A 14,045-nucleotide genomic window follows, 5' to 3' on the forward strand; every position below is an offset into this window, starting at 1 on the left:
CTCTTTGCTTTCCAGCTCATTATCTATCACCTGCTCTAAAATTTCTGCTGTACCATGGATAATAGTATCTGTTTTTTTTTTAAATGATAAAGTTGATAATTAGCTCTTATATGGCACTTTAAAGTTGACAAAGCTTTATAAGTATGTCCTTTAATACTCATGATAACTTATTAGCCACATTATAAGGATGAAGAAACTGAAGCAGATAGAAATGAATGACTTGCTCACAGTCACACAGAGATTAAGTCTCTTAGGTTAGATGTGAAATCAGGTAATCCTTTTTTTAAAAAAATTTTCAATAGTATTTTATTTGGAGCAGCTAGTTGGTGTAGTTGGATGGAACACCAACTCTGAAGTCAAGAGGACCTGAGTTCAAATTTGACCTCAAACACTTAACACTTTGTGTTTGTGTGACCCTGGGTAAGTCACTTAACCCTAATTGCCTTAGCAAAAAAAAAATAGTATTTTATTTTCCAGCCATATAAGTATAGTTTTCAATATTCATTTTATAAGATTGTGTTCCAGACTTTTCCCAAGATAGCAAGTAATCTAATATAGGTTAAATATGTGCCATTCTTTTAAACATATTTTCATATTTGTCATGTTGTGCAAGAAAAAATCAGATCAAAAGAGAAAAAACCATGAGAAAGAAAAAAACAAACAAAAAAGGTGAAAATACTATGCTTCAATCCATATTTAATTCTCTTTCTGAATGTAGATGGTATTTTCCATGTGGAGTCTATTGGAAATGCCCTGAATTACCACAAACAATAGTATCCCTTACCTGGAGGGAACCTCATCTGAACTCCTTTCCCAGATGGTCAGTAGTCTGAACATCTTTGACCTGGCCCTGGGAGATTAGTAATAGCAACAAGAGCTTATTTCTGTAGGATTAAAGATTTATTAAGGACTTTTCTCATGAGGCCTTGGTGAGGTTTGGAGCAAATATTCCCATTTCATAGGTGAAGAAACTGAGACAGAGCTATTAAGTTTCTTGTCTGGGGTCATGTAAATACTAGTAAATAGATGGGGCAGGAATTATACTCAAGCCTGTTTAATGTACTTTTGGATATCCCAAGGCCCTGTATTATGTTTGGGATTGTTTTGGATGAATTTTCAGTCCTAGGGTTTGTTTTATTTAATTTTACACTGCAAGCCAATTTCTGCTGAAATTCCATGTGTACACTTTTTTGTACACAGGCACGCCAATTTAAGCAAACTACTATATCAAGCTGTGTTCAGTTGTCAACATCACCTTTCTGCAAATGCTCAGGGCTTATTTTTTTTAAAGGAAGGTATTACCCTAAAGATTAAAGACTGACTGATCTTAGAGGAGAAAGCAAGGAAAATTTAGGTGGATGAAATCCACAGGAAACTCCAATTTTCTCATTCCAATTCTAACCACAAGAAGATATTAGAATACTACCCATCCCCTAATATCCCTCTTGCTCTTCCTTTGAGATTGTTCCCAGAACACCAGAGCAGATAAAGCTTCCAGGTCTTCCAGTACAACCCCTTCATTTTATAGATGAGGAAATTAAGGTCAAGGATGTGAAGTGCCTTGCAGGGAGGCAGGGAGAAAGTATGAGAGATAGCATTTGAATCCAAGGTCCTTTGACTTCAAACCTAGTGTGCTATGCTGTGCTCTTAGGCGGTGTAACTTCCCTCTCTCCCTTTTGCCTTCCTCCTGTCCTGATCTTTTCACAGTCAAACAAGACCAACACAAGGGTGAGAATGAGGAGAAAAAACATTTGCAGTGTTGATCAGCAGCTTCTATAAAATTATTCTGAACTCTTCATAATCTTTGAGGAATTCCTGAGCTTCCTAATTATGGTATTAAAGAACTTTGGACTTGAAAAGGTGAAAAACTGGTGAAAATCCAGGACTGTTATTTACACCTGTGTGTGTGTTGATTTCATTTTGGGGGCTACATTTTATCTTCCTCCTTCCTTCTCTCCCAACACTACATTGGAGAAGAACAACATTTAATAAATGTGTTTGTGTGTGTGTGTGTGTGTGTGTGTGTGTGTGTGTGTGTGTGTAAAATCATACAATCCATATTTGCATATATCAGTCCTTTCTCTGGAAGTAGATAACATTTCCCTTGTTATATTGATCATATTACTCAAAATGGCTTAATCAATCATTAGTTTTCAAATAATATTGCTGTTACTATATACAGCATTCTCTTGGTTCAGCTTATTTGACTCTGCATTTTTCAAACAACTCTTTTCATGTTTTTTAAAAACCAATATGCTCATCATTTCTTACAGCACTGTACTTTTCCATGAGCTTGAATTTTTTAATATAAAAAAGAAATCTTTTTATTTAAAAAGTTTGGGATTAGCAAAATTATACTATGCTAGATTTGGACTAAATGAGCAATGGAAGACAGTGGAAATAGAGCTTGATTTGAAGCCAAAGACCTATATCGAATCCTGATTCTGCCTCTTTCTACTTATTTGGGTCTCAATTTCCTCATCTGAAAAATTAATTGCACCAGTTGACTTCAAAGTCTTTTTCAAAGTCAGAGTCTCTCTTCTTGTCTTTAATCTGTTATCCTTATTTCTATTACCCTTTCAAAGTTAACATTTTCTGAATCAATGCTTTTGTAGCAATGAGATATTTGAAGGTAAGGGAGATTGCCTGGATGCCCTTCAGGTCACACATGCAGGAAGTGACTCCAGATAAGGCCAGTCTTAGGTAAAGGAGAGAACTATCAGTCCAAGTATCAAGTAGACTGGTAAGTCCTGTTCCAGGAAGAACAAAACAAAAGTAATTCACATTAGTATCAGGTGCTTTTCTCACAAGAAGTAATATACCGCAAAGTATAGTACAAAGGAATAATCGTCAAAACTATTTTGTTCTCACTAAAAAAATAGGAAAATTAGTCAATGGAGAAACAAACAAAATTGCATAGTATTTAACAATTCCCAAAGATTCTCAGCTTCTGGGATTAAGGACGTATGCCATTCACCAAAACTGTTGGGAAAACTGGAAAACAAGCTGACAGAAATCAGACTTGGTTCAACATTTCACACGATGTACCACAAGCCAATATTGTCATGGTGATCCTTTTGGAAAACTAGGGACAAACAACAACATTAAACTGCAAATCTATACATGAACTAGATATAAAAGATCACATCCAAACAAATTTGGGGAGCAAAGAAGGAGATAATTTTCACAAATATGGTTAGTAGAAGAGTTCCTGACTATTCAGGGATAGAGAGGATCATTAAAAATAAAATAGCACTTTTGACTGCATGAAGCTGAAAAGCTTTCTGCACAAATGAAATCAATCCAGCTTAGGAAAAAAAATCATTGCAATTTCTTTTGATAAATGTTTCATATCTAAGAATCATAAGGCATTTATTTAAATATTTAAGAACATATATTTATTCTCCAATAGAGAAGTGGTCCAAAGTTATAAATAGACTACTAAAAAGTATTGATTTTTTTTTTTCATATAATCAAAATTTTCTCCATGTATCCCATCTTTCCCTTCTCCCGGCAAGCCATCTCATAAAAAATGATATTTTTAACAACAGAAAAAGGAACAAGAGAAAAACAAACAGCAAACTGATCAATACATAGAAAAACTGCTGGAACTAATATGCAAATTGCCACAGTTATGGGCCTCCCACCTCTGCAAAAGTGTGGGATGTGGGATATCATATCATATCTATTCTTTGGAGCCACACTTCTTCATCTTCATTTTGCAACACTTAATTTTAATTCTTATGTAATTGTTCTTTCCATTTACATGATTTTAGTCATTATGTATGTTGTTTTCTCAGAACTATCTACTTTACTCTGCATCACGTTTATTTCTCTGTAATCAAGTTATTCATTTTTTCTTAGAGTACAATAATATTTCTTCACTTCATGTACCATAATTTCCAATACCCACTTGATGAGCATTTGCTTTGTTTCCACTTCCATGATATCTTAATGCATGCAATCATAAATATTTTGGTGTCTTATAATGGCCTTCTTGATCATAAATTTAGTAGTGAAATCTCTGGGTCAGAGGGCCTGGACATTTTGTTACTTTATTTACATAATTCCAAATTGCTTTCTAAAATGATTGTATTGCTTTCGAGCTTCACTAATAATACACCACCATGATAAGAAATTCTTAAAAGAAGAAATATGAGCTATCAACAAAAAAGAAAAAAAGTTCTGAATTATTAATAATAAAAGAAATACAAATTTAAACAATTCTGAGATTCTATCTTATACTGTCAGATTTTCAAAGACAACAAAAAAAGAATAATGACAAGTGGTGAACAAATAGGAAAATAGGTACACTAAAATTGTGAATTGTGATCTAGATATTCTAGAAAGCAATTTGAAACTGTACCCTCAAGATCATTAAACTAAATATACATATTATTTGACCTAAGGATATGACCACCAGTCTTATACATCCAAAGAAATCAAAAGAAAGAGGGAAAGGACTCAGATATTAAAAAAAAAAAAACATTTATAACAGCACTTTTCTTTATAGCAGAGATTTATGAACTAAAGATGCTATCCATCAATTCAGGAATGGCTACACAGATTATGGTATATGAAGAAATGATAAAAGGGAAGGATCAGAGGCAATAAGTTGGGAAGTGGTTAGAACCAATATAACCGATTGTATCTTAATTATAACACTGTGAAGGAAAATAACTTTGAAAGACTTAAAAACTCTGATCAATTCAATGACCAACCATTACTACAAAGGGCTGATGATGAAGCATACTACTTCTCCAATGTCACAGAAAGTTGGGAGATTAAGGTGAAGATTAAGATATACATGTTTTGAGATTGTTCAAAGTGTGCATTTGTTTTTCTTGATTATGCTTATTTTGTGGCAACTTTGGGGTTTGTTTGAGGAGCAGGTGTTTGGGTTGGAGAAGAAAACTATGGAGTGATGCCCTCCAAAAAGAGAAAAGATAGGAAAAAGAGATCAATGTAATATTTTTAAAGGTGCATAGAAAACGAAGTGCATAGATAAAGACAACTTTAAAACTAGTATATTGAATTTTTATGTGTTTTTTTTTTAATGCTGGCTATTCATTAAAAGAGATCTAGGATTTCATGTACAAGAAATATTCTTTTTTCTGTTCTCTGCATATGGAAATACTTATATTAATCAAGTTCTTTTTAAAAGAAAAGAAATACAGATAATGTACAATCATTCCCATTTTTCAGATAAGGAATTTAAGGCTCAAGAAGATTTACCTAAAATTACTGAACTTTATCTATTAGAGTAAAAATTCAAACTCAGGTCTTCTGGCACCAAGGTAAATCTGACCATAATACAGATCTTTTGAATTTGAGGTCAATGGTTTTATATTCCATAAATCTAGAAGTGTGGTAACCTTAGTTTAGGGACCAGCTTCTGTCTCTGGATTTAGATTCAGGTTCCTCTGACACATTGCCTTTGGGGATCCCTGAGTAAATCACAACTTCTCAGGATTCCACCTAATTTTCTAAGATGAGAAGATACAAAACAAGTACTGATCTGTCTTGTTAAAAGAAGTTTCTTCACCAGAAGTTCCCTGTGTCAATGAACCCATATATTTATAAAATCATGAGTTCAGATGGGGAAAAAAGGAAAGGTAGTAGAAAATCTAGCACCTTCACTAAGACTGACCCAGTTCTTTCCATGCCATCCCCCTCAATTTTCTTTTATCAAGATTAAAAAGTAGCATTTAGGATCTTAGGATACAAAACTAATAAGGAATTTGTAGATCATCTAATTCAACCCCTTCAATTTATAAAGGAGAAAACAGAGGTCCAAAAAGGGGAAGTGCCATTTGCAAGGTCACGTAGGGAGGACTCTTTCCACAAAGCCATCATTTTCCTCAAAGCTATGGCGTCAATCAGGGCTGCTCTGGGAGTCGAGTTTTCTTCTTGAGAAGTCTAACGTACAGGGTAAGAGTATAGGAGGGTCTTCCTCAATAGATATTAGGGAAACTAGTCTGGAGTTGATCAATTCAAGGAAGACAGATGCACTTTAAGTCCTGGGGGAAAGAGGGAGAAATTTAGGACAAAAAGCTGCTGAGAAGGGATTGGATTCTACTGGTTCCTCTTGAAGCCCCACCCCTATGGCCAGGGTTGGAATGTTCCTGCAGTTATTATGTGAGAGGGAACTTCCAGGTTTCTTATATTTGCACAGAGCTCACCATTTCTCAGTATCTCCCTCTCCCATCCCCAACATTCTGAAATCTCTTTTTCCCTTACTGAGGAAATGCATCTAGATAAGGCAGATCGGCTGATGCTCCAGCTATCCTGGGACAGGACATGAGGGAAAGAACAACAATTCACAGTAATGGGGCAGCATCTCTGCCAATTGTCCCCATCCCAGTCCTGAGCACTGGCTTTCCCCATTATTGGCTCATCCCCAGCACAGATCCTATTTCCTTGGCCAAGTCTTGTGGATACCTGGTCAGATTTCTGGCAAGAAGTGAAGAGATAGTTTTGAGTGTTTACTTCACCCTTGATGTCTCTGGGACAGATGCCATTGTTGGGATTTTCCTCTGCCCTTAGAGGCTGTCCACTGAAAGGCTCTGCTCACCACCTTTGGTTTTCCTTCCTCTCTGACTGCTGTGGATTTTTCCTACTAAGTCATCCAGGGAAGGGTGACAAGAGTAGGTAGGATTCAACTTCTGGGGTTTTCCTCCTGCTGTTTACAAGAATTCCAGAGCAAATGCCCCCAGTGAATAATCCCATTTGCTTCATCTGTGTAAATGGCAAACTCCCTGGTTATTTTGGGGCTTCCCAGAGCAGGGGAATCCTTCCTCAGATTTCAAGTTCTCTTGGAACAAGTATAGTGTCTCTTACAACAGACTAGAAGTTTCCTGAAGGCAGGAAGTGTATCTCCCTCAATATCAGGTCGCAGCTTCCCTGAGGACAGAAACTATAAATCCCATTGAGGATAAAGACTCTGTCTTCCCCTTCCATTGGACCTAGTTCCACCAGAGGGACTGATAGGCTTGTGTGATTTTAAAAAATCATCCTGAATGTAAATCAACACATACTATGTTCATTTCTTTTTTCTGTTCTTTTTTCTCTCCCAAGTTTTTTTTCCCTTTTGCTCTGATTTTTTTCTCCCAACACAACTCATAAAGCAATTTGTATTAAAAATAAATAATTTTTAAAAATCATTCTACTAGGCTTTTTGGTTTCCCTTTATTACTCTATGATACTTCAGGCAAATCATATTAGCTTGCTCAGCCTCAGTTTCCTTATCTGCAAAATGGGACTTGACCTAGGTGGTATGGAAGGATTTCTTTAGCTTTAGGTCTATGATTTGGATGTTATAGACAGACTTCTCCCAGTTTCCCTTTGTATGGTTTCTTTTTCTATCTTAGGTTTATGACTATATTTTTGAGCTCTTACTTACCTGACCTTTAATCCTTCAAATTCCTTCCTTCTTTCCTCCCTTTTTAAGCCTTTCCCTTTCTGTTACTCAGACTGAATCCTATAATGATTCATTTACCCTCTCCTCATTTCTCATCCCCCACTCTCAACTCCAAGAAGCCTTTCTGTTCCCCACTCAGCATTCTTCTAAGTCATTCATTGACAGGGGGTAAAGGGCAGGAGTGGGAGGATCAAACAGGGTCAGACAGATCTCTGAGACTAAGCAGACCTGGAGGATGGGCAACCTTTCTCCTTTGGTCCTTGATGCAAACAGGATCAAAATCATTTAACCCTATGAGGGCCAGAAAAAATGGGTAACAGTGTGGAGGAGGAAGACTTCCTGGCTCTGCAGACCAGGGTCACACAGCTAGTAAGTGTCTGTGGACAGATTTGAACTAGAAGATAGTCTTTTACTGAACCAAACTACCTGGTCCCTTGCTTGCAGACCCTCCTCATTCTGAACCTTTGTCCTGACTATTTACCCATATCTGGAATGCTTTCTCTCTTCACCTCTACCTCTACCTCCTGGGTTTCTTCATCCCTTTTATCTTTTAAAGAGGCTTTTCTCAGTCTCCCAACTAGTAATGTCTTCTCTCTGAGAATGCCTCTTCATTTACATTGCATGCAAATCTTGTATAGGAAGGTAAATGTTTAATAACCAGCTTTCTTTCTTTTTTTTTAAAATAACTTTTTATTGACAGAACCCATGCCTGGGTAATTTTTTTTTTTACAACATTGTCTCTTGCACTCACTTCTGTTCCGATTTTTCCCCTCCTCCCTCCACCCCCTCCCCCAGATGGCAAGCAGTCCTATACATGTTAAATAGGTTATAGTATATCCTAGACACAATATATGTGTGTAGAACTGAACAGTTCTCTTGTTGCATAGGGAGAATTGGATTCAGAAGGTATAAATAACCCGAGAAGAAAAACAAAAATGCAAACAGTTTACATTCATTTCCCAGTGTTCCTTCTCTGGGTGTAGCTGCTTCTGTCCATCCTTGATCAATTGAAACTGAAATAGATCTCTTCTTTGTAGAATAAATCCACTTCCATCAGAATACATCCTCATACAATATCATTGTTGAGATATATAATGATCTCCTGGTTCTGCTCATTTCACTTAGCATCAGTTCATGTAAGTCTCACCAATCCTCTCTGTATTCATCCTGCTGATCATTTCTTACAGAACAATAATATTCCATAATATTCATATACCACAATTTATTCAACCATTCTCCAATTGATGGGCATCCATTCATTTTCCAGCTTCTAGCCACTACAAACAGGGCTGCCACAAACATTTTGGCACATACAGGTCCCTTTCCCTTCTTTAGTATCTCTTTGGGGTATAAGCCCAGTAGAAATACTGCTGGATCAAAGGGGATGCACAGTTTGATAACTTTTTGAGCATAGTTCCAAACTGCTCTCCAGAATGGCTGGATGTGTTCACAATTCCACCAACAATGTATCAGTGTCCCAGTTTTCCCACATCCCCTCCAACATTCCACATTATCTTTCCCTGTCATTCTAGCCAATCTGAGAGGTGTGTAGTGGTATCTCAGAGTTGTCTTAATTTGCATTTCTCTGATTAATAATGTTTGGAGCATATTTTCATATGGCTAGAAATAGTATTAACCAGTTTTCAAGGATAGTGGGAGGGATAATGTATTCTAGACACACAGTTTAATTTGCATTATCAACATTTTCTTCATCTATTTCTTTTTTTAATAGTATTTTATTTTCCCAAATAGTTATAAAGATAGTTTTTAACATTCATTTTTATGACTTTTTTTTTTCATTCTCTCTGTCCCTTGCAACCCCAACCCCCAAGACAGCAACTAATCTGATATAGGATATACATGTACAATCATTTTAAACATATTTCCATATTTTATCACTATCTTAAGTCTTAAATAATCAATAAAAAGATAGGTAAATGCTGATTTGTAGCATTTTAATTTCAGAGGCAAAAAGTAAATAATGTAGTGAGTATGGCACACCTCTGCTTGTATGTACATAGTAATTTACATGCTATTTCCCTCGTTAGAGATAGGACAATTACATTTATGGTTATTGTTGGAGTTAGGATAATGTTTAATGTTATTATTGAGGTTAGGGGAATAATGGCTTATGTTATGGAGTAGTTTCAGTTTCAGTATTAGGATTACAGAACAGGTTACTGGTGTGGAAGGATGAATTTGTGCTTCAAAAAAGGTTGCATTAGATGAACTCTTAGTCAAAGTCAGCTGTTATGGCTCTATGTCTTCTGATTCTCATTCAGCCTTCACTGTGCTTTTCACTGGGTCATACTCAAGGGGATGAGTGGGTGAATTCATGGAGGTCCTGAGAGAACTTATAATGAAGAGAAGCTGATTCGTGATTGAGAAGGTTGTTTCTGGCCCAGTGTCCTGGCCAACGATGGGATCCTGCTTTAACCTTTCTCCCTTCCCAGACTGGGCTTCTGCTCTGAGAAGGCCCATTGTCTTCAAATTTTCTCTGGAACTCCCTAGGTGATTGAGGTATGATAGGAATCTAGCTATTAAACTAGGTTTAATTAATTGGTAGTAGATTGGGAAGGCAGGACTCTTCGAAGCTACAGCCAAGGAGATGTCCAGGTACTATTGGGCTACACTGCCCTCTCATGGCCCTTGTGTTGGTGGGAAATCAGAGGAATCCTCTTAAGTTTTAATGGGTCAGAGTATGTATGTGAAAAAGAGACAGAGAAGCAGAGACAGAGAGAGACAGACAGAGACAGACAGACAGACTAAGAGAAAGACAGAGAGACACAGAGAGACAGACAGACAGAGACACACACAGCGAGAGACAGAGAGGGAGAAAGAGAGACAAAGAAAGGGACAAAGAGAGAGACAGAGAGAGAGACAGTCAGAGACAGAGACAGACAAAGAGAGAGACAGAGAGACAGAGAGAGAGAGAGAGACAGACAGACAGACAGACAGAGATACACACACAGAGACAAAGAGGAAGAGAGAGACAAAGAAAGGGACAAAGAGAGAGACAGAGACAGAGAAAGAGACAGTCAGAGACAGAGAGAGACAGAGAGACACACAGAGAGAGACAGAGAGAATGAAAGAGTGCAACTAGGGCAAAGGATGTAAAGAACATAGAAAGGACAGTACCCGTCTTCAAGGAATTTGCAATCCAAAATATAAGACAAGACAAATATACACAATGAAGGCCAAAAGATATCTTAAAGCTGTATGAACAAATGTGAATGCATTTGATATACATGATATACAGGTAAGTGTAAAGACAACATCATAAGCCATTTAATACCCTTTTGTCCCCTTTTGTCCAAATACCAGAGGTGAAGACTAAACTCACTGAAAGTTGGTACTTGATGGCTTCCATGGCACTAGGGGGGAAAAGTTCAACTTGAAAATTATTCAGGGACTGAGAAATATTTCCAGGAATTATATAAAAAACTATAATTAAAACATCAAAACTATAAAGAAATAAAACATGGGGGAAGGGGAAACTGGTTGGGGCTAGCTCATTCCTAAGTTCTTTTCCTTCTCTAAATCTGCTATTCGGAGACTAAAGACACATGTATACCTGTCTCTCTGTGAGTGCATGTTTGTAAGTATGTATATGTGTATACTGAAAAAGAAGAAAGGAAAAGAGAGATCCAAAGAGTCAGAATGATAAGAGATTAAATTAAACACTGAAAACCTGATAATATCTAGAAAGGTCTCTTTTTTTTTTTTTTTAGCCACAAGGAAAAATTATATAAATCACAGAATTATGGTCTCTGGGATATTTGGTTTTAGAGAAAGGACCCGATAGTGACTGTGGATCCAAACTGGCTCTTACAATGCTACTGCCAGGTGTTGGGCGTCATCAGGAAGGGGTTTGGAAACAAACCAGAGAACACCATTCTCTCTTTTAAAGAGCCAGGGTGTGTCTGCTGTGGGAATTCTGTGTGCAGGTCCTGTTTTAGAACATCAGGAGAGGCCAGGAGGAAGTACACATTAGGGCAACTGTGATGAGACTGAACAAGCACTTGGTTGCTCATTCCCAGGATCTTAGTCCATGCTTTCCACACAGAAGTCACTTGATAAACATTTGTTTAATCTGGAATAGCTCCCTGGATCCATGTTCTTTCTGTCTAATACCTGATGCCTTAGGGATGGATTAGGGGAAGAGAAGGAACAGGGCTCTATTCTTTCAGGACTTAGGAAAAAAGTGAACCCCAACATTTGTCCCCTCCTTCAGATTTTAAACCTCATGAAGAGTCCTCTCTATTTTCCTGCTTAACTTCCACTCTTCAGAATGTCTGTCTCCTCTCAGTTCTATAAATGCCAAAGATGCTTCCTTTCATGGACTCCATGCTTATCATTCTATTATGGAACCTTGAAGAGAAGGACAAGGGTGAGATGACCTTTGGAGGGGGGAAACAATCCAACATCTTGGGACATGTGGAGTCTTCTATTTGTGCTGCTGGAGAAAATAGCTGGACTGGGGAGGGAACCTATGAAACATACAGCAGTCCATCTTTGCTTTTCAATCTTTCCTTTTCTTCTTCCTCCTTTCCTCTTTTATTTCTATTATCCTCTTGATACCTTTCCCTCTACATCTTCTCCTCTCAATAAAATAAAAAAAATGTATTTTTTTATAATTAAAAGACTATCAATTAATATGAAAGAGGATAGGACTTGAAGCCAGAAAGCCAATGTTCAGATCCTATTTCAGACATTAGTTGCATAATCTTGGGCACAAATTATTTTACCCTTCTCATTCTCAGTTTATTCATTTTAAAAAGGGGAATAACAATAGGTAATGATATGGGGATATTTCTTTACAAGATCATCAGGGGGATCAAATGAATGACAAATGTAAAATTCTTTGTAAACCTAAAAGCAGTATATTGTTCAGTTTTGTCTGACTCTTCATGACTCTGTGGACCATAGCATGCCAATATTGTACATGGAGTTTTCTTGACAAAGATGCAGTAGTGCTTTGCCATTTTCTTCCTCAGTGATTTAAAGCAACAGAAGTGAAATGACTGTTCCAGGGTCAAACAAGTAGTAAGCATCTGGGGTCAGTTTTGAACTCAAGTTTTCCTGACAGCAAGCCCAATGCTCTAGCTACCATAGCACCTGACACTGTGCTTCCAACAGCATTATATAAGTGTTAGCTATCATTATTATTATTATTTGAAAAGAAAGTTAAAAATAGGGACTGTATTTAAAACTGTGAGTCAATTACATACAGTTATATATGTGTGAGAGTGTATATGTGAGAGACAGAGAAAACATGTATATATATGTCTAACACATACATAAAATTTGACAAACAGCACTAACATTTCTCTACTTAGCTATGTCCCTTTCTTAATTCCCTTCTGCTCTCTTCTGTATGTTTTTAAAATGTCTCATTAACTCTCTTTTCTTTCTGTTTTTGGTACCACTATTACTACTTTTCCTCCTCTCATTATGTTTCCCTATCCTCCCCCCACCAAAAAAAGGTCACCTTGAAACAAAAATAGTCAAGCAAAAGAAATTTGTGTTGGAATGGTCATGTCTGAAAATGTTATGTCTTGTTCTACAACTATAACATAAGACCTCTTTGCCAAAACGAGGGGAAACATGCTTCACCATCAGTCCTTTGGAGTCACACTTGCTTTAATCAGAATTATTAAGTCCTTTAGAATTTTTTTATTTGACAGTGTTACAGATATTGTACAAATTGATCTCTGATTTCTGCCTTTATATAAATCTTCCCAGATTTTTCTTTATATAGCTTACTTGTTACACCTGGACTGTCTTTCATTTTAGAACACCATCATGGCAGTTTGGAGTTCCAAGAGCTCTGAAGAGAGTTCATTGGTCCATCCTATAAGCTCAGGCTCATTCTTAAACAATCAGGGAGCCTTCTGATTACATAGTGGGTATTTTGTGTTCCACTTATCTCACTAAGTAATCACTTAACTAACCAAATCTCTCAGGCCAAGGAAAAACAAATAAATACAAAGAGTACTAGCTGTTCCCCAAACTTTAAAAATGAAAGTAATCCAAAGGACCCACATGTGCAAAAATGTTTGTGGTCCTTTTTGTAGTGGCAAGGAACTAGAAACTGAGTGGGTGCCCATCAAATGAGGAATGGCTGAATAAGTAATGGCATATGAATGTTATGGAATATTATTGTTCTAAAAGAATATTATTGTTCTGATTTCAGGAAAGGCTGAAAAGATTTACATGAACTGATGCTGAGCAAAACAAGCAGAACCAGGAACACATTGTACACAATAACAGCAAGAATGTACAATGATCAGCTATGAAAGACTTGATTCTTCTCAGTGGTTCAGGAATCTAAAACAATCCTAATAGACTTTGGACAGAAAATGTCTGCATCCAGAAAAGGAACTAAGGAGACTGAATATAAATCAACACATGCTATATTCACTTCTTTCTGTTGTTTTATCTCTTTCATGGGTTTTCCCTTTCACTCTGATTTTTCTCTCCCAACATGATTCATAAAGTAATGTATATTAAAAATAAATAAATTTACTAAAGAGAAAGATGCTATACTTCCATAGGCCAAAAGTGTCAGCCTGATGTTTCCAATCTCCCTACTCAAGATTCAGCATAGATTAGAAATTTTAGA

The sequence above is a fragment of the Antechinus flavipes genome, chromosome 4 (assembly GCF_016432865.1).
Source record: "Antechinus flavipes isolate AdamAnt ecotype Samford, QLD, Australia chromosome 4, AdamAnt_v2, whole genome shotgun sequence".
NCBI lineage: Eukaryota > Metazoa > Chordata > Mammalia > Dasyuromorphia > Dasyuridae > Antechinus > Antechinus flavipes.